Source organism: Ictalurus punctatus, chromosome 18 (assembly GCF_001660625.3).
Source record: "Ictalurus punctatus breed USDA103 chromosome 18, Coco_2.0, whole genome shotgun sequence".
NCBI lineage: Eukaryota > Metazoa > Chordata > Actinopteri > Siluriformes > Ictaluridae > Ictalurus > Ictalurus punctatus.
The window spans coordinates 13,072,696-13,092,361 of record NC_030433.2 but is presented as its reverse complement, the minus strand read 5'-3'; the positions used below and the strand labels follow the sequence as shown (position 1 = coordinate 13,092,361).

The window sequence follows — 19,666 nt, the reverse complement described above, 5'->3', positions numbered from 1 at the left end:
AGGTTCTGTTTTGAGGCTTAGTGATTAGCACGTTTACCTTGCATCTCCTGGGTGGAGTTTGCATGTTCTGCCCGTGCTTCAAGGGTTTCCTCCGGGTACTCCGGTTTCCTCCGCCAGTCCAAAGACATGTGTTGTAGGCTGATTGGCATCTCTAAATTTTCCGGAGAATGTGAATGGGTGTGTAAATGTCTGTGATTGTGCCCTGTGATGGGTTGACACCCCGTCCAGGGTGTCCCCCACCTTGTGCCCCCAGTTCCCTGAGATAGGCTCCAGACTCCCCGATGACATTGTGTACAATAAGCAGTATGGAAAATGGTTGGATGGATGAATGAACCTTTACTTAAAATGTGTTATTACATTATTTCCATAACCTAGGTTTTGTGAGTGTAGTCAATGACATATTGTTTGTTGGTTAGGAAAAGAGAGAAAAACCTCCTCTTATGATCTGGATAGGTATATTATTTTAGGTGCCATTCATTTCAGATGCTACATAAGGTTTAATTTAGATTAAGTATAGATTTTGCCACCAAAATTCTATTTGTAATATTATAATATTGTGCAGAATGATGTATGTGAATCATTTATATGTTGGGTTTGAGTATATGGATTTGTCTCACATTTCAGTGGATTTAGGATATTGTACCAGTTTTGGACATAAGCAATATTTTGGACTTAATCTCACTCATATTTAGTGGCAGGAATATATACAACTTTTTTTTTTAACCAAAAAGTGATATACAGGGGAAAATTTTTTTCAAATATAATTCTAATTACAAGATATTGTCAGTGTATATCAATGTTTTTATTAAGAAAATGTCAGTTATAACATATAATTGAACTAAAGAGTCTAAAGAGTGTTGTTCAACTTTACATTATTTTAGAAGAGAGAAATAGATGGCAATACTTTGACAACATCATTTTAACCATAAATTTATGTTTAAACAAGTGGTGATAGGTTTTACATACTAACTATTCCACATCATTACGTAACCTTCAACCCAGAAAAATCCATAACAAAAAGTACATTGGTCTTCATATAAAGCTTGTGTGACTGTGACATCTAGGAAATACCATGAAATATCTGGCAAAATGTCTCATAAGGACATGATATTGGATTTCACTAGCACAGGTAGTTCATCAAATTCCACCCCACCACCTTTTAAGATAAACTACCACCCCTACCCCCAATTCACTTTTGACCTTTTAGTGATGGGGATTTCTGCTGTCTTTGATTGGCGGGATAAAGAAGATATAGCAGGATACTGGAAGATTACGTTCCAAAGAGAGAGAGAGAAAGTTAATCTGAGGGAGTGAGGGATAAGGGCTGGAGGAGAATCCCAGAGAGAGAAACACAGTGGGTCTTTTTTTCACAGTTGAGATTCATGATTGACCTATGCATTAAGCTTGCCTGACACTGAAACAGATGGAGTGAAGGGTCAAATGATTTTTTTTTTTTTTTTAAAAAAGGAAAAGAACTTCTTGACTAAGGGGAGAGAGCCATGTGAAGAAAGCTAAGTTGAATGCAGGGCTTTGTGATAGGCATAATTTATACATTATATATTGTTTGCACATTATTGAAATCACAGCTCTTTATTATAATTATCCAGCCACTTTAGGAACAACATATTGACCTCCAAAAGGTATAGCTACCTGCACCAGTATCTGGTCTTGTGATCTTTCAGGAAGTTGCAGTTTTATGGGCAGAAACTTCTTGTTGATGAGACAGATCAGAGACTGGTTAGAGCTGACAGGAGGTATATGGTACCTCAAATAACCACTCTTTGCACACATGGTGAGCAGAAAAGCATCTCAGAACACATCAAATATTTAAGGTGGACAGGCTATAATGGCAGAATACCACACTGGGAGAAGATTGCACAGCAAAGAACAGGAATCTGAAGCTACTGAAACAGAACAGTTGAAGATTGGGGAAATGTTGCCTTTTTCCAGTTTTCAGCTATTCAGTTTTGGTGAGTCTGTGCCCACTGTAGCCTCAGATTCCTATTCTTGGCTGACAGGAGTGGAAGCCGAAGTGGTCTTCTGCTGTTGTAGGTTCAACATATTGTGTGTTCTGAGATGCCTTTCTGGTCACAATGGTTGTAAAGAGTGGTTATTTGAGTAAACATAACCTTGTTTTGTTGTAATCAATGATGAACATGGCTCAGAAATTATTTTATGGTCAAAAGAGGGATAAAGGGAGGGGATATATCCGAGATGGGTGGACAGAAGTGAGAAGGATGGATAGCTCTACATGAGTGAGTGAGCAGTACAATGGGATGAAGTGCATGGTGTGGGTGAATTGAGCAGAATTTAACACTGTTGTGATAAAAACAAAAGGGATTAAATGGAGAGAGGAGGTGAGAGGCAGGTATAGAGGTGGGAGTAAAGGTAGGGAAGAGAGGAGGGATACATGTGAGAGAGAAAAAGTGGCATTTGTATGAGCAGTTAGATCTCAGTGTTCACAGCGTTGGTTGACTGGAGTAGTTGAGATGAGAACGAGGCTGTGTGTGGGAGTGTGAGTGTGTGTGTGTGTGTCTGTGTGTGTGAACCACATATGTACCCTGATGGAAATGCTATTATTAATTATGCAAAGGAAAAAGCCACCGTGTGTGCTGTCTGCTGTTTTCTGTAGCGCTGAATTTATGTGTTTGTTAAATCAGTGTGTTCATGTGTACAGCCACTGCAGAGTGTGTGTGAGAAGGGCTCAATTGAAGTGCGTGTGTGGGTGGGCGGATTGAGTGGATAAGCCTGGGAGTCGGTAACCGCAGAAATGATTCTGGCAGTATATGTGTATGATGTGCAAAACCTAAGCAGTACATGTTTGTCAGTGCAGCATGGGTCAGCTTGCTTTGACCTGTATCTACCCACGGCTCTTAGAAATGGACACACGATGCAAAAAGGCAGAGTTAAAGGTGGGGTCAGTGTTGTTTTTGTAACGTTTGATGCACAGAGTCTTCACATTCCGGCAGCTTCAATAGAAATCTGCTCAGTGGAAAAAATTCTGTCTCTGTGGCATCATAGATTATTTCAACTGCAGAAGAAAAAACGTAGACTAGTAACATACAACCAGTCAGGACAAAGAGCAGTCTCTGCTTGCCTCTCAATTCAGAATTGAGCGATCTCAGGAGATCAGCAGTTTCTGAAATATTCACACCAGACTGTCTGGCACCAACAACCATGCCAATGAGTCACTTAAATCACAATTTTTTCTATGTGAATATTAACTGAGGACCTGAATGTACATGATTTTGTGTATTGCACTGCTGCCACATGATTGTCTGTTTGGACAGTTGCAGGAATAGGGGTACAGGTGCTCCTAATAAAGTGGCAGTGAGTATATATTTGCTGTAGGTAAGGAAAACCCCTAAAGAGAATTTTGCTTCGAATGCTAGGAAGCAGCTTTAACTGACGTTTAGCTCACTTATTTCCCTGGCAATTCAAGGGAGCTGAGACAAGACTACAGGAGTCTGGGGAATTCTGTTTCTGTGTATGTGTGTAGAGCAGAGCATTATTTGAGATAGCTAATAGATGACAGTGAAAATGGATATAAAATTGAACACTGCTAAGCCCTGGCATTTAGTAAATACACCAGGCTCCAAGCTCCAAGCCAACAGGGTGTTGTATTATAGCGTGTATGCGAGTGAGTGTGGTAGTGTATACAGTCATGTCTGTGTATGTGCGACTGTGATCGATGATTGTTCTCCTCCAGCATGCTTCTGTACCAAAACCAAGCTGGAAAGATTGAGATGAAAGGCAAAGGAGTGGGGAAAGGAGGCACTTATGTAAGCCCACATTTTAAGATGAAGCTGAAGTCATGACTAGAACGAGTTCAGAAGAGACTCTACATGAGTAAGACTGTGTGCTTGCCTGGAAATGATGGATCGATGGCGACCCTTGCATTCTGACACACTCGATCTACATTCAAGAAGCTGAAGGTTTTTACAGTGTGTGGGATTGGGTTGAGAGAGCTCATTTAAATCTGCATTCTGAAACATGAAAATGTTCACAGCAAGCATATTTCCTCTAAATGGAATATGCAAGTGTTTTCAACTTAATCTCAAGCTACTGCCAATGAGAAATTTGATATATCTTCCTTAAACCGGTTTACTCAAAACTCACTTGTAATGGGATCGGCTGTCGAAATCTGTCAATAAATATTTCAAATTCTTTTCCAAAGGTTTTGAGGCAGTATCCATGTATGCTCAGACCCACACATTTACATCTAACATTCTGTCTGAAAAAGTAGTTCCATCTCTGAAAGGGCTGATTAGTGACATTGGTTTCATTTCAACTGCTCATTTCAACTTCTTTCATACTCCTCATAGCACCAACATTGTATGAATTAAGTCTTACCTTTTTAAATTATTATTTAATTTTAATTATACTTGTTAGCCAACAAGCTTTTTCCCTTTGTGGGAGTTTGTGAACAAGTGAGAAATATCAGAATAAATAGAATAACTGGTACATATGGAACCCAGATATGCTGAAAGGTCATGGACGGTGAAGAAGACAATTCAGTATTGCTCCCAGGTTGTCATGATTATGTGTGTTATAGTGTTATATATCAGAAAAGGAAAGCTGACTCTGGCCCTCTCCCAAATGCTGTCCTAAACCCTGAAATTTGGCAACCTAAAGTAAAAAATTGTCCTTGAGAGAAAGATTGTCATTGAGAGTGAATGAAAAAATTCACTCTCCATGAAAAAAAATCACTCACAGGCCACATTTTGGGCTGTCATTCTCTTAGTAAATATGGCTATCAATTTTAAACACTGACTGTATAATTGTTGATGAACCTGTGTTATATGAGTAAACTAGCTAGCTATGCAAGAAATTTAAAATAAAGCCTTGTGACAGACATATTCAAACTTGTCCCCCAAAAACCTACACCAATACAAATCATACAGATTTAAACAGTTGTTATTGATCGGAAGGTCAGGTGTTCAAGCTGACACTGCTGGGCCCCTGAGCATGGCCCCCAACCCCCTGCACCCCAGGGGCGCCACTTCAGGCTGACCCTGTGCTCTGATCCCAGCCTCCTAAGAAGCAGGGATATGTGAAAAATTTATTTCACTGTAATGTATATGTGACTGCTTCTTCTTAATGATCAATTAATGTAGAGTTAATATGCATACAGTCCCCTCTAAAACTATTGGAATGGCAAGGCCAATTAATTTTTTGTTTGTGCTATACACCGAAGACATTTGGGTTTGAGATCAAAAAATAGACATGAGACAAGCCTTTATTTTGTGGGATTTACATCTACATGTTCTGAACAAACCCTGTTCAGGTTATACCCCACCTTATGCCCCATGCTCCATGGGATAGGTTCCAGGTTTCCCATTAACCTGTAGGATAAGCGGTATAGAAAATGGATGGATGGATGTGCTGAAAAACATAAAATTTGGAACGTTTTGTATCAGACCACCCAATTTTTAGGCGAGTAAAAGTATAGGACCAGATAAGACTTAAAGTAAATGACAATAAATAACACTAATATTTGTTTCCATATCCCTAACCCTAACTGCAAAGCCTGCCACATCACCAGATTGTTGGTTTCTTCTTTTGTGATGTTTTTACCACAGCATCTTTCAGTTGTTGTTTGTTTGAGGGGTTTCTCTCCTCTGCTTCCTCTTCAGGAGGTGAAATGCTACTCAGTTGGGCTAAGGTCTGGTGATTGACTTGGCCAGTCTAAGCCCTTCCACTCCCCACAGCCCCTGTCCTCTGCTGTGTTGGCAGTGTATTTTGGATCATTGTCTTGCTACATGACAAAGTTTCTCCCGATTAATTTGGATGCATTTATTAAATGTTTCTTTAAAATTCATCCTGGGTTACGTCATCAATAAAGATTATTGAACCTGTTCCAGAACCAGCCATGCAAGCCCAAGTCATGACACCTCCACCATGTTTCAAAGATGAGCTTGTAGGTTTTGGATCATGAGCAGATCATTTCTTTCTCCATGCTTTGGTATTTCCATCACTTTGGTAGAAGTTAATCCTGGTTCCAGAACTTGTGTGGCTCATCTCTGTGTTTCTTTGCGAATTCCAATCTGGCTTTGATTTTTTTTTGGTGAGTGGTTTGCGTCTTCTGGAATGGCCTTTATATTTTGGGACTGTAAGTTATATTTTGGCTCTCTACACACAAGTGAATATTAAGCCAACCAACTGGGACATTGGGATAACATGGCAGGCAAAATAAACAATGCAATACAATACTGTTTGTCTTTGTTTGCTGAGTGGTTTTCCAGTGTTTTTTGCATCTATCATAGAATCTGTGTTTCGAGATCAGATTACATTAGTTAGCTAACCAACAAGCTAGCTACATTTACACATAAACTAATAAACACATTTAAATGTATGAGGACTTAATCAATGGTAAGATTTATAATGTTATTAACATTTCTACCCTCACTGTTTGTGCATGTAACAACCTTAGGCCTTAAAGCCACATAAAACAAGAAATATTGAAAACAACCCATCCTTAATGCTGAAAAGTCAATCTGTTTAAAGTTATATCTGTTTAAAGCAAACATATATGCAAATCAAGTTCAACAAACATGCCCCCATATTAGTATTCAATCAATTACTTAATCAATTAGGGTTTTTTTCTAGTCTTGTGAGCATTTGCAAAGTAATATTAATTTTAAACCAGTAAAGTAAGTAAAATATACACTTTGTGTTTTAGACACATATTTACATGAATTCATTGAGTACAGTTATTCTAATAATTTACTATTTTGTGTAAAAATGACAGATTTGTTTTTGTTATATTTACTGAATCACTGAATAATTTTTTTTCTCTATAGACATTAGGTTGAAAAATGCAGTACATTGTTAATTAAAGCACATTAGCTACTTAGTTACATAGTTATTAGGCAAGAGTTTAACTAGTGAGCCACTCTCATTTCCTCCTGTATTTCACCCTTGCATCCTCTCTGCATTCCTTATTCCTTTTCTTCACTTATCCCCTCACTCGTGCCTCTCGTGAGTTTGAGGCAGATAGCTTTGCATGTAGGCTGGTTTGGATGAGCAGGACTATGAGCCTCAACTGACAGAAGAGCTATATTTGGTTAAGAAACAGTAGGCTAGGCATGCGTACAACCGTGCTGGAGCTGGAATTATGTTTTGCTAAACCTAATCTAGGGAATATAGTGAAGATTTGCTTGCACAGTATCTCATTTGCAAACACGGCTGTGGATAAAGGGTAAATACATTGCTGCGAAAATCGCACATCCATACCCCTGTGGCCACTGACAAGTCTTATTGCCAAGAGAAGAAATGTCTCAAACATGCACACCCCCTCTCTGTCACCATTTTCTCCTAAAATTGGAATTAGAGATTGAATTGAGCTAATCTTTCCTGTGGAGTGACAGAATTGATTAGCATACTGCCTGTGTGCCGCAGAAAACTACTGCTCCCACACATGGCATGCCCTGCTCGACTCCGAGTACACACACACACACACACACACACACACACTCACACACACATGCACACACACACAGAAGCAACGTAGCAGGATAGCCCTCCTAAGGCAGCAAAGTTCGAGCCTTTCAGTTAATACCTTGAACTGCTGCTTCAAATTTGCTTGATATGAAAACGTTTTCCAATCGACTAATTCATCATCAAGTGAGAAAGGAGCCGAGTTCTCTTTATCCTTTTCCAGTTTTGTCATATTTAATAAGAAAGCTGGGTTTTCTGGGTAATTACATTTGGCAGACCACCAAAGAAATGCCTTTCCTCAGTAATGAGGATACAAATTAAGATGTTTAATGGCAAAGCAATCGAGAAAATGAATGGCTTAAAAAGAAGCATTGTGGTTGGGTGACTAGAAATGTACAGGAATGTATGACAACGGTTAACCTGGTAAACATGATTATTTCACTCAACATGGAAATCCCAATCATTACAATTTGTCAGTTTCATTGCACTTTAAATAAACAGGAAACAGGCATTCCTTTTATATCAGACAGTACACTTATCAGAAATAACTTTTAAACCACTGCCTAATATTGTGTCACCAAAACAGCTCTGACCACTCAAGGCATGCTCTCTACAAGATCTCTGAAGGTGCTGTGGTATCTGGCACCAAGATGTTAGCAGCAGATCCTTTACGTCCTGTAAGTTGTGAAGTGGGGCCTCTATGGATCTGACTTGTTTGTCCAGCACATCCCACAGATACTCGATCGGATTGAAATCTGGGGACTTTGGGGGCCAAGTCAACACTTTGAACTTTTCATCATGTTCCTCAACCCATTTATGAACAATTTTTGCAGTGTGGCAGGGCACATTATCCTGCTGAAAGAGACCACTACCATTAGGGAATACTATTGTCATGAAGGGGTGTACTTGGTCTGCAGCAATGTTTAGGTAGGTGGTATGTGTAAAAGTAACGTCCACATGAAAGCTAGGACCCAAGGTTTCCCAGCAGAACACTGCCCAGAGCATCACACTGCCTCTACCAGCTTGTATTCTTCCCATAATGCATCCTGGTGACATTTCTTCCCCAGGTAAGCAACACACACATAGATGACTGTCCACATGATGTAAAAGAAAACGTGATTCAGGTCAGCTTCTTCCATTGTTCCATGGTCTAGTTCTGATGCTCACATGCCCATTGTAGGCGCTTTCAGTGGTGGACAGGGGTGAGCATGGGCACTCTGACCGGTGTGCGGTTACACAGCCCCATACCCAGCAAGCAGTGATGCATTGTGTTCTGACTCCTTTCTATCCTAGCCAGCATTAACGTTTTCAGCAATTTGTACTGTAGTAGCTCTTCAGTGAGATCAGATCAGACGGGCTAGCCTTTTCTCCCCACACGCGTCAGTGAGCCTTGTGCACCCTTGTCACCAATTCACCGGTTGTCCTTCCTTGGACCACTTTTAGTAGGTAATATCCATTGCATTAAGGGAACACCCCAAAGACCTGCCATTATGGAGATGCTCTGACCCAGTAGTCTAGCCATCACAGTCACAATCAAAATAAGACTCCCCTTACTCACATTAATTTTACATGTAAAGATTAATACACATATGTATTAATCTTTTGAGTGCTGTTGAAATATTTGTCTGTTGTAAGCTTATACATTTATAATTTTTCAAAATTTTTTAATGAAACCACCATGCTATCTTCAAGACAATGCAGCTTGTTACACTTTTTTTTGGACAGTCAATTTAGACACGTTATAAACAATCTATATTCCATCATGAAGCAACATAGCAACTGATTATCAACAACATGTCAAATAATATTTGTTTGGCTTTCTTTCTTTTCTTTCTTTAAATCTGGTTTCGAACAAAGCCATACAATCTTTCAACAGAGTACACATTAACTGCACTTGACAGTTTAATATACAGAATCTATAGATGATCTACTACACATCAAGGAATAAAAGTCAGACCATCCAAATAATAAAGAAAGCAAAAGATGCAAGTTGATAGTCTATAGAGTGTGTATATATAGAGAGATTATCTACTATAAAGTGTGTATAGATTATCTACTAAACATGAACAACCATAAACTCTTTATTTATTGTTTGGCATTAATGGTATATGGTCTACACTTATATAGCGCTTTTTTTCAAAGTGCTTTCCACTGTCTCTTTCACACATTCACACACATACTCACACACCAATGGTAACAGAGCTGCCATGCAAGGCACTAACTTGCCATCGGGAGCAACTTGGGTTTCAGTGTCTTGCCCAAGGACACTTCAGCATATGGAGTCATGTGGGAATCGAACCGCCAACCCTACGATTAGTGGACAACCCGCGCTAGCACCTGAGCCTCAGCCACCCATTAGTTAAGAGGCTGGTTGATGAACTACGTGGACTATTGAAATAAATGTTAACCATTCACTACCTTTGGCTAAAACCTTTGGCTAAAACAATGATAGATTTCAGTGTTAGCTATTTTAATATAACTTTGATTATTAAAACAGGAAATCATTATTGAATATTTCTATTTATAGAAAAATTATTCTATAAATAATTCTATTTATATAGAATTATTTATATATTCTATATAAATATATAGAAAATGGTTAATGAAAAATCCCAAACCAATGATAACTTTATGAACTATGATTCATTGTGCAGCTACGCAAGAGAGAAAATGCAGCAACACATGACACATTTTATTTGTCCTGTCACAGGGTGGCATACTGGACAATTTTCTCAAGCTCTCTCTGCACCCCAATAACCCCCCATAAGTAAACCATAAATCCCCCTTCACACCCCCGCCAGCCAACAACACCCCCCCCCCATTACTCTCACCCCAATCTCTCTCTCAGAGTCCTGAACTGCCAGGCCATTGTTTTTCATCAATACCTTCTTATCGTCAGGCACCTGCAGTGGTTTATGGCCCTGAGTCCGGAGCTGGTGAACTGTTTAATTTCACACAGCCTGCACAGACAGAAAGCAGAGAAAGACAGAAATCAATAAGAATGAAAGACGGGAGAAGAATGTGAATGAAGTCGTGAATAGGAAAGCAGGCGCAAGGCCATTCTCTATTTTTAGAGAGGGGGAAAAAAGAAGCACTGAAGGAAAACGTGCAAAACAGCAGTTCATGGATAGTAGCAAAAAGGTCCTTATTATATCCATGTTTTCACCGTAATAATACACCGGAAGGAACCTACTCTAAGCCACATCCATCTGATTCTGCATGGTAGATTGGTGAAGTGATTTGAGTTGTGTCACATTACAAGCTTCTTTGCATAATTCTATTTTTTTGCTCAGGTTGGATCTGTCTATCTTGATGGGTCACATTCATAATGCCAATAACCTATATTTGTCTTTAGTGAGAACGCACCAATCCCCTGAAATTCCCCCACATGCACACATTGATTTTTTGCGCAGTTGTTTCACTACACTACTCGGTTTTGTTAAGTTCCTTCCAGTTTAGCTTGCATCGATTCACAAATATCGAGTACCAATTTCCCCTTCCTTACACTGCATATAGTTGATAGTTGCTGCTGTTGCTGTTGCACATTGTTGTTTTGCTGCACTGCTGACACTGGGTGATGATGATAACGGTGATATGCACATGCTCACTGAGGAAAAGCCACATAAATTACAATCTGAAAATGTACCATATATTGTATTGTGTATTCATTTATGTCGCATGGCCACATATTAGATATGTATCCGATCTAGGACCACATAGGAAAGTGGCTCAGATTTTCAGATGTTCTGAAAAAAATCAGATCTGTGTCACATTGAGTCAGAAAATCAGATCTGTGTTACTTGATCCTGGTAATGTGAACATTCTGTAGCCTTAAGTCAATTAAAAAAAAGAAACCAAATACATCACGACAAAATTATTCATAAATATTAGTATTTTTAAACGGTTTAGAACCACAGGTAATGTAATATCATTCGGTATTGGTTTTACTTTAGCTTCAAAGTTTCTAAATTATCTCAAAGATAAAGGACTAAAGATCAGTCCATACAAGATTTCACAGAGTATCTTTTTGGGGCCTGTTGTGATCAAAAATGCTTGATTTTGCTGCAGACTTTTAAAAAATTTGCAACGCAATTTGCAGTTTTTTCTGCTTTTTCTGTGGTAAAACTACTTGAATTGGTGAAATTGCAATTGCACGAAATAGTTTTGCACGGTCTTTCACAGTGAGGATTGTTGGCAAATTAGACCTTTTAGCTCCACTCATGATCGACGCATGTGAATCGAAGAGGGCTTTGACTGAATGCACTTTATGATGATGTCACATGACACGGCTTGGCCAAAATGTCCGGAAAATCTGCAATAATTTTGAAAAATTGCAAGCTCCTCTTTGGAATATTGGTGAGTTTGCTTGATTTTGCATTCATTTCTATGATCGCAAAATCATAGAGGGACTGGAAGGGACTTGAATGGAAGACCATTCAGCTAAAAGCAATATCAGTAACAGAATAACAAACAATTCACAATATATACACAATATATTTAACAATATTTAACCTTATTTCTATAAAAATTAACACAATATCACGTGCTGTAAGTAATAATTATTTACTTCTCAGCTGAATGGAGTTAACGTTCACCTACATTAATTAACCATGAAGAGAAATGAGTTTTCCTTTAGTCCTATGTTGAAAACACTGAACAGGACTGAACTGCTTCCCCAAAACACATTTAATATCCATTTAGTCTCACAACATCCAGCCCATCTTGCAAGCTGTGTACTAGATTCATAAAAAAGAAACACATTGATGAAGAGGTAGTTTATATTTACTATCAGTTTGACTTGCATTGATTTGATGGCGTGTATGATGAGCTGCTTTTTGTAAGAGCAAAAGGCATTTGATTGGATTGAATGGCGCTGTGCGAATGGAATGATTGTGCTATGGAGGGGAAACACTTCATACAACAACATCAGGAGACCTCTCAGCTGGACAGTGTCTCTCTCTCTTCTCGCTCTCTCTCTCTCTCTCTCTCTCTCTCTCTCTCTCTCTCTCTCTCTCTCTCTATCCTATTTTTAGATTCATCTCTATCTCTCCCATCCTTCCTTTCCTGAGTCTGAATTATGAATTAACACACAGCATCCAAAGAGTGTTTTGCAGCATTACCATGACATTATTATCATATGCCTGTCATTCCTTTGAAGATATAAAATTAAACAGACCAGCCTGGATTAAGTAATCCATTTTTGTCCTTAATGTGCTTGACACTGGTGTCACAGTTTTTAGATAATCTCATAGCGTACCTTGATTAGTGTATTTCTGCTATCTTACTCATTCCACCAGGAATGAGATCAGAACTGTAAATGTTGAATGTATGATTCATTTTGTATTCATTCCCTTGGAACAAAACGGACTGTCAAACAGATTTTATACATATTTTGTTGGGATAATTCTCAGGCTTGTGAAGATTTTTTGGAAGAAATACATGACTAGCTATTTTCCAGGTTACCCAAAAGTTTAGACTGGATGCCATGGATATTTTCTAATAGTGCTTGTATCTTCCTCAGGCAGTGGCGAAGACAGTGACACTCCCTTATTCTCTGTGTTTGAGTTAGTGTGTGTGTGTGTGTGTGTGCGTGCGCTTATAACGGAGTATATGAGGATGCGTGGGTGTTTGTATATTTGCATAAGTTTGCATATTTGATATTGTTCTATGTTATAAGTAGCCATTTTCCCAACAGAATTTGAGTCCCTCCTCTAGATCAGTATTTAAAAAAAAAAAAACATACTGTAGCAAAAAAAAAGAGAAAAGAATGTTTTTGCAGACTTTTGTTGATTTTAATGTGGCTTATTTAAAAAATTCACCATGAAAACAAAAAATTAAAGACAATTGAACAGAGATGTATGCATTTATTCTCTGTTTCAATGTAAAAACAGATGTGTGTCATGTGTCCAGAATTTGTGGTGCTCGGTAAAAGTGATTTTTTAAAAAGCACTTGAAATTGATGTTTCTTATTTATGAGTGAATCACTGTTCTTTAAGCACTATTGTTTAAGCCATTCAACCATTCAACAACCAATCACTGATCACCATTGTTCCCAATGATCAGCTGTAGTCATTGGGTACAATGGAGATCAGGGATCGGTCATTGGGAACAATGGAGATCAGTGATTGGTTATTGGGAACAATGGTGTTCAGTGATTGGTCAATGGGAACAATGGAGATCAGTGTTTGGTCATTGGGAACAACGGTGTTCAGTGATTGGTATTTGGGAATAATGGAGATCAGTGATTGGTTGTTGGGAACAATGGAAATCAGTGATTGTAATTGGAAACAATGGAGATCAGTGATTGATCATTGGGAACAATGGAGATCAGTGATTGGGCTTTGGGAACACTGGGGATTTATTGGGAACATAGACTTGCTCAGGCTTCACACAGTGGTGTTGAGTTGACTGAACCTGCTCCCTAAACTTGTACTTATCTTGTACTTATTTCTCTATCTGCTGATCATGCTTGCTATCTGATGCATACACACAGCACATACAGATGTGTATGAGTGACGTTTTGATAAGGTCAGTGTAAAATGTAGGTTAATTTATTTGTTTGTTCAGGGAGTCATGGTATTAAAGTGAGCTTGAAAAGGATTATGATAGTCAAATCTATGCCTGTGTACCCATAGATATGTACAGACAGAAATAGACACCCATCCATCCACCCACAGATCGTTAAAGGGAGAGTGTGAGCGAGTGCAGAGGAGGGTGGATACAACGTAACACTTGCCGAATCTCATTCTTTATGCACTCAGGTCATTTCTGGCAATTTATGACTAAAGGTGAGTGATGTAACAAAAATATCATATCACAATACTTGATGATACTTGATTTCTATGTTACACAATATGCATCATTATGTACAAGTTTGCTAACAATGTGGCAGCACAAGAGTAGTAGCGCTGTCAGTGTACTATAAAGGTTTAACAATACAAATATGTTATTTACTAAGTAATGTTCATGTAGTCTGTATTTATTTTGAAGTCATTTGGGCTTGACCGTTTGCTGTAGGTGAGTTCAAAATGATGAATTTTACATGAATTTTACAATCATAAAAATGACTTAATTATCCCCAAGAAAGTGACACAATTTACCATTCTTTTTGGTTTAAGCAGTATGATACAAACTAGTTTCCACAACGATTACTTCTGGTCCACTAATTTGATTGGTTGAGCGGTGTTCAAAGAGTGTCTATATTTCCTATAACCGCACTCTGAGATTTCACTGTGTATATCACTCCACTCATCTGTGTTCAGCACGTAAAATTCCACTGCCTAGTTCTAAATCATTACTACATCATCAGTGGTCATAGCAAGTGATACTTTTCAGGAATATAAACTTTGATTTAAAATATGAAAGCTAGTCAGCTGAACATGAAAATGAAGAAGGGTTGCCAATTTAACCTGAAGCACATTTAACAGGAATGTACTAATCAATGTAAGCTAGCTAGCCAGCTATAAAGTGAGTGTGGCTTTCCTCAGAATCTATTTCTCTTAGCAGAACAAAAATTAACAAAACATTGCTCAATATTAATTTCTTTTTTTTATTATATAAAAGCTTATATGGGTTGTTGTTGGGTTTGTTTGTTTGTTTTTGTAATTCAGTACAATGACTTGCTTTTCATCCAACAACAAAAGCATTAGGCTGAATTTATTTCCCAACAGTGTACTTTCTTCCTAAGAAATATTTGCTATTGTTTCAGTTAAACAAGTTTCAGAAGAAAATAATAATAATAATAATAATAATAATAATAAAGTAATACAAAAGTAAAGCCTATAAAAGCCTATATTTTGACATTTGGTGCAATGATCCAAAATCACAAAGAAGAGATAATGTACTTTATCTAAGTCTTGATTATTTTCCCCATGATCTCAGGCCTGTGCTTGTGTATGTGTGTGTGTGTGTGTGTGTGTGTGTGTGTGTGTGTGTGTGTATGTGTATGTGGCATGCTGCCTAGCATGGCTGTGACAGACTTATATACTTCATGGTACCACATACATTTACACACTCGTGCTTTCACACAAAACATTGTGCATGCTCTTATTTTACTCCATGCTACTGATTCTGAAGCGTTATTTATTTACCAATATTAGTATTCCCCTGTGGCTGGCTCTGCACGCCCAGTGCACATAAACATGTGGCGCTAAAATAAAGCGTTGTGCAGCACCGCTCCGACGCAGTTCACAGCAACTCATAATGAGGAACCAGGGACTAATGTTCCATCTAAGGCTTCCCCTAAAGACTACAGCTAAGCTTGAAACCACACAGGCCACTGCATACTACATGCTAACAAATGTGCTATCATGGACTATTAAGGTAGAATCAATAAGCATGGGCTCTTTTTACACACTAGACACGCTGAAGTACTTTTCTCTATATTCATGTGCTATATTCATACATTATATTCACATTGTTTATTTGGGACTTATGACTTGTATATAAACCAGGTCCACCACCTCTACTGTGAAGTTATACGTCTGTAACTTGCGTACACAATATTTTTACAGTGTGAATAGCCTCAGTGTTTAATGGTATGCTCTTTTCAAAGTACGAATGATTAATCTTAAACTAGCCATAGCATAGAACATCACAATTAGGCTAAGTGTGCAATTATATTTGCAATTATAACCAGTTATAATTGCAATCACACGACAATTTGTTATGCTTATTAAAAGTTGTGTGTGTTTGTGTGTGTGTGTGTGTGTGTGTGTGTGTGTGTGTGTGTGTGTGTGTGTGTGTGTGTGTGTGCAAGCAGCAATTGTGAACTTTTTGGCAAACTGCAGTGAAGGTTTATTGGGAAACAACATACAAATATACTTATGTACAGAATGCTGCACTTATGCATATGTCTAATGCTAGCTCTGAATGGATAATGGGAAAAATTAAGTAAAACTGTTCACAGTTCAGCAGAGTCTCTGTCTGTCATGATGTTTATCAAGTATATTATAAGTAAGGAATAAAACACAATGTAGCGTGCTGTTGATGGAAAATGATCAACAACAGGCTTGTTTGATATGCCGGCTTTGGGAGTAACGGAATACATTTAACAGTGTTACATAATCAGGATACAAAAAACTGGCAACTGTAATCCAATACAGTTACTTCAAAAAACAAAGTAATAAGATTACAGGTACATTTTGTAAGAAAATGGGAATACTATCAGGATTACAATTATTTTCATTTAAAACCAAAGAAATTAATAATTTGACACAATGTAGACAGCTGCTTGATTATAGTTCTGGTTCTCTCTTGCCAGTCGTGACTCGCGTGAGCAACCTCCTGGTGCATGTGCAAATAAATTTTGGCAAAGTTCATTTGGTAGAAATTAACACAAATTGTTCTCTGAAATGCTTTTGTTAGGGTGACCATACATCCTCTTTTTATAAAAGCGTCTAAATTTGAGAAAACGTCCGTGATTCGGCTTTAGTTTCATTATGATATGCTTATGATCTAATACTGCATCATGTGTGCACATGTTTGCATTTAACCACTCGCTGTAATTCCCACCTTCTTTCACACCAGTTGGTCAATTATAAAAGTCTTGCAGCAACTATTAGCCAAATTCCTACCTGTCAACCATCAGTCTACTCTCAGCAAACGCGCAAAGACATGGCTAGACGTATAAAGGTACATTAAGGATAGCTACATATATGAGCTTATGCAATATTTTTGACTGAGATATTCTGTTCAAGGCACCTGCATTGTGTTTAAGTGTATAATATAGCCGAATACTAAGGCTGTGGTATTTGCACACTTCCCAGTTGTGTTATTGAGTCAGTGGGGAAAATTATTTTCTGCTGTAATATATGCATTCTATCTAACACTGAGCTACAGTATGCACACTATAAAGCAAGCAATTTATATCCACCCATTTTGAGAGGATATTACTAATCTTTGCGTCAGCCTCTGATTCCGCAGTAGTCAAAAGGTCTTGAGATTAACAGTTTGACAGGATTGAAATAGCAAACAATAGTCTGGTAGGTGGACGGTAAGAAATCTGTCGTCGCTATTAATAGCTATACCTTTAGGCCCTGTTCTTTCATTATCTCTCTTTCTCCCTCTCTAGCACTAGCCTATTAGGTTTAAGTTAAACAATTAGGGATGACAGAGGTGTATGATTCCAGTTCTGGGAAAGAGAGCTGTAGTGAAATTAATTACATTCTTCATCTTATAATACCTCAGATCTCTCATACAGGCTGTCTGTAATTACACGGCTTCTTTGTAACCGAGCCAGTCTCAAAACCCCGTGCTTTTTCCTCTCGCTTTTATTTGCTGCAGTTAGACCACGCATGGGGCTCACAGACTTTTGTTGATGAAAAGCAATTCATCCCTTTGTGTCTTCTGTTTTGTGGTCTTTTGGCTTTCCACTATGTCCTACCGCTCTTCCTAACTTTTGTAACACCTGCTCAGTTACTCCTCCCCACCGGCAGATATCACTCTTTCATGAGTCCTAGTGCAACCTCTGACCTCTGTGTAAACTCTAGAGACTGATGTTTGCAGAAATCTCTGGAGATCAACAGTTATTAAATACTCAACCCATCCCATCAGATACCAACAACCCTGCCATGGTTAAATTCACAGAGATCACACTTTTGTGAACATGAAGCTCTTGTTCTGTGTCTGCAGGATATTATGCATTGTGCTTCTGCCACATGATTAGCTGATTGGATAAAGCATGAATGAGCAGGTGTACAGGTGTTCCTAATAAAGTGCATGGTATGTGTAGACACCTTTATGCACCCTGTTTTTACCACCGCTTTTGTTAAACCTGTTGCTTAAGCTGAGTGCATGTTACACAACTTTCAGAAGAAATTTCATTATTGCTGGCCCTTTCTTACTAGCCAGCTTTAAGCACTTGCGATTAGACCTTTCATGACCTGAACATTTTGTACCTGAACGTTGATGGCTTGAACATTTTGGATCCTCATGATCACATACAGAGTGAGAACACAGCATTGCTGAACCACTCACACAGTTCTCAGTAGTTAATTGCGAAGTCTTGCCAATTCTCCGGTGGCATAAGTTCCATGTCAGCACTGAATGTGCCTATACTGCAAAAAAAGACACATATTATACCCTTAAATATGCTCAGTTTTATCTAGTAAACCAAATATATGATTATTAAACCTATTTCTAGACATTTTTAATTAATTTCAAACTCCTTCCACATCTTTCCTGGAGCTTGGGATGTATAAAAGTATCTAAAACAGGCTGAACAATTTTATATTTGATTTATAATAATCTCATGACAGATATTAGATACATTTGCTCTTATTCAAGATCATTTCATTTGCTTATTTCTTGGCAAAGTGCAGACCCTTTGCTTGTTCAGTTGACTACTCTGTGGATTATCCTCTGGTCTTGTTGTCTGGTGTCTTTTGGATTGTGTATTGGAACTATAAAACCTTCTCAGGTTCAGTGATTTATACCAAGCCCCGTTTTCTTGTTTTTATCCAATATGCAACATACAGAAGCCTTTCAGCAGTACACAGTGTATTTTCAGCTTAACCTAAATGGCAGACATCATCTGCACGTACAGATATGACCACCATAGAAAGAGACTGCTCAGTGGGTGAACCTTTTTTCTAGGGTTGCTGTGTTTACTCTGTACTGAATGGAGTATTAGGGTTTACAAACTTGGAATGGCAAACCGCTAGGGACAGATTCTGGGAATGTGGTGACGAAGCAAGACTCCAGGAGAGATGTGGAAGGTGCGATGTGGTGGGTGAGGCCATTGATCTCAGTTTGTGAGATTTGTTTGGCAAAGCAGAAGCTCCTAGAGGATCATACACTGTACATATTCTGCATTTGCTAGTCTTTCTTTGACCGGGTTGAATATTAAAGGGACAGATGAAAAAAAAAGTCTCTTAGATGAGGGGTTCCCAAACTTTTCCAGGACATGGCCCCCCAAATGGCATTAACATTTGACCGAGGCCCCCCTTTTGCAAGATGTCTTTAAAACACATTAAAAATACAGACTTCTGAATATATCCCACTTTTTTAAAATTAATATTACATCTTACATCACATTAGGAATTGATTGTGTGTGTGTGTGTGTGTGTGTGGTTGTCTGAGAGTGAGAAAGAGAAAACATACTAGTGGGAGGGATGGGCACACCAAATTGTTGAGGCCCCCCGGGCGCCCCCTGGCAGCCCCCGGCCCCCACTTTGAAAACCACTGTCATAGAATACAACATGATTCACTTTCCTGTAATGTTTTC

The 19,666-nt window shown here is 38.4% G+C and overlaps 1 protein-coding gene across 1 annotated transcript in view; it reads left to right on the top strand.

Annotated features, from left to right (window-relative positions):
• slc8a4a (solute carrier family 8 member 4a) overlaps positions 1–19,666 on the top strand; it is an 87,375-nt gene that overhangs the window by 34,674 nt on the left and 33,035 nt on the right. The gene's annotated exons all lie outside the window — the stretch shown is intronic.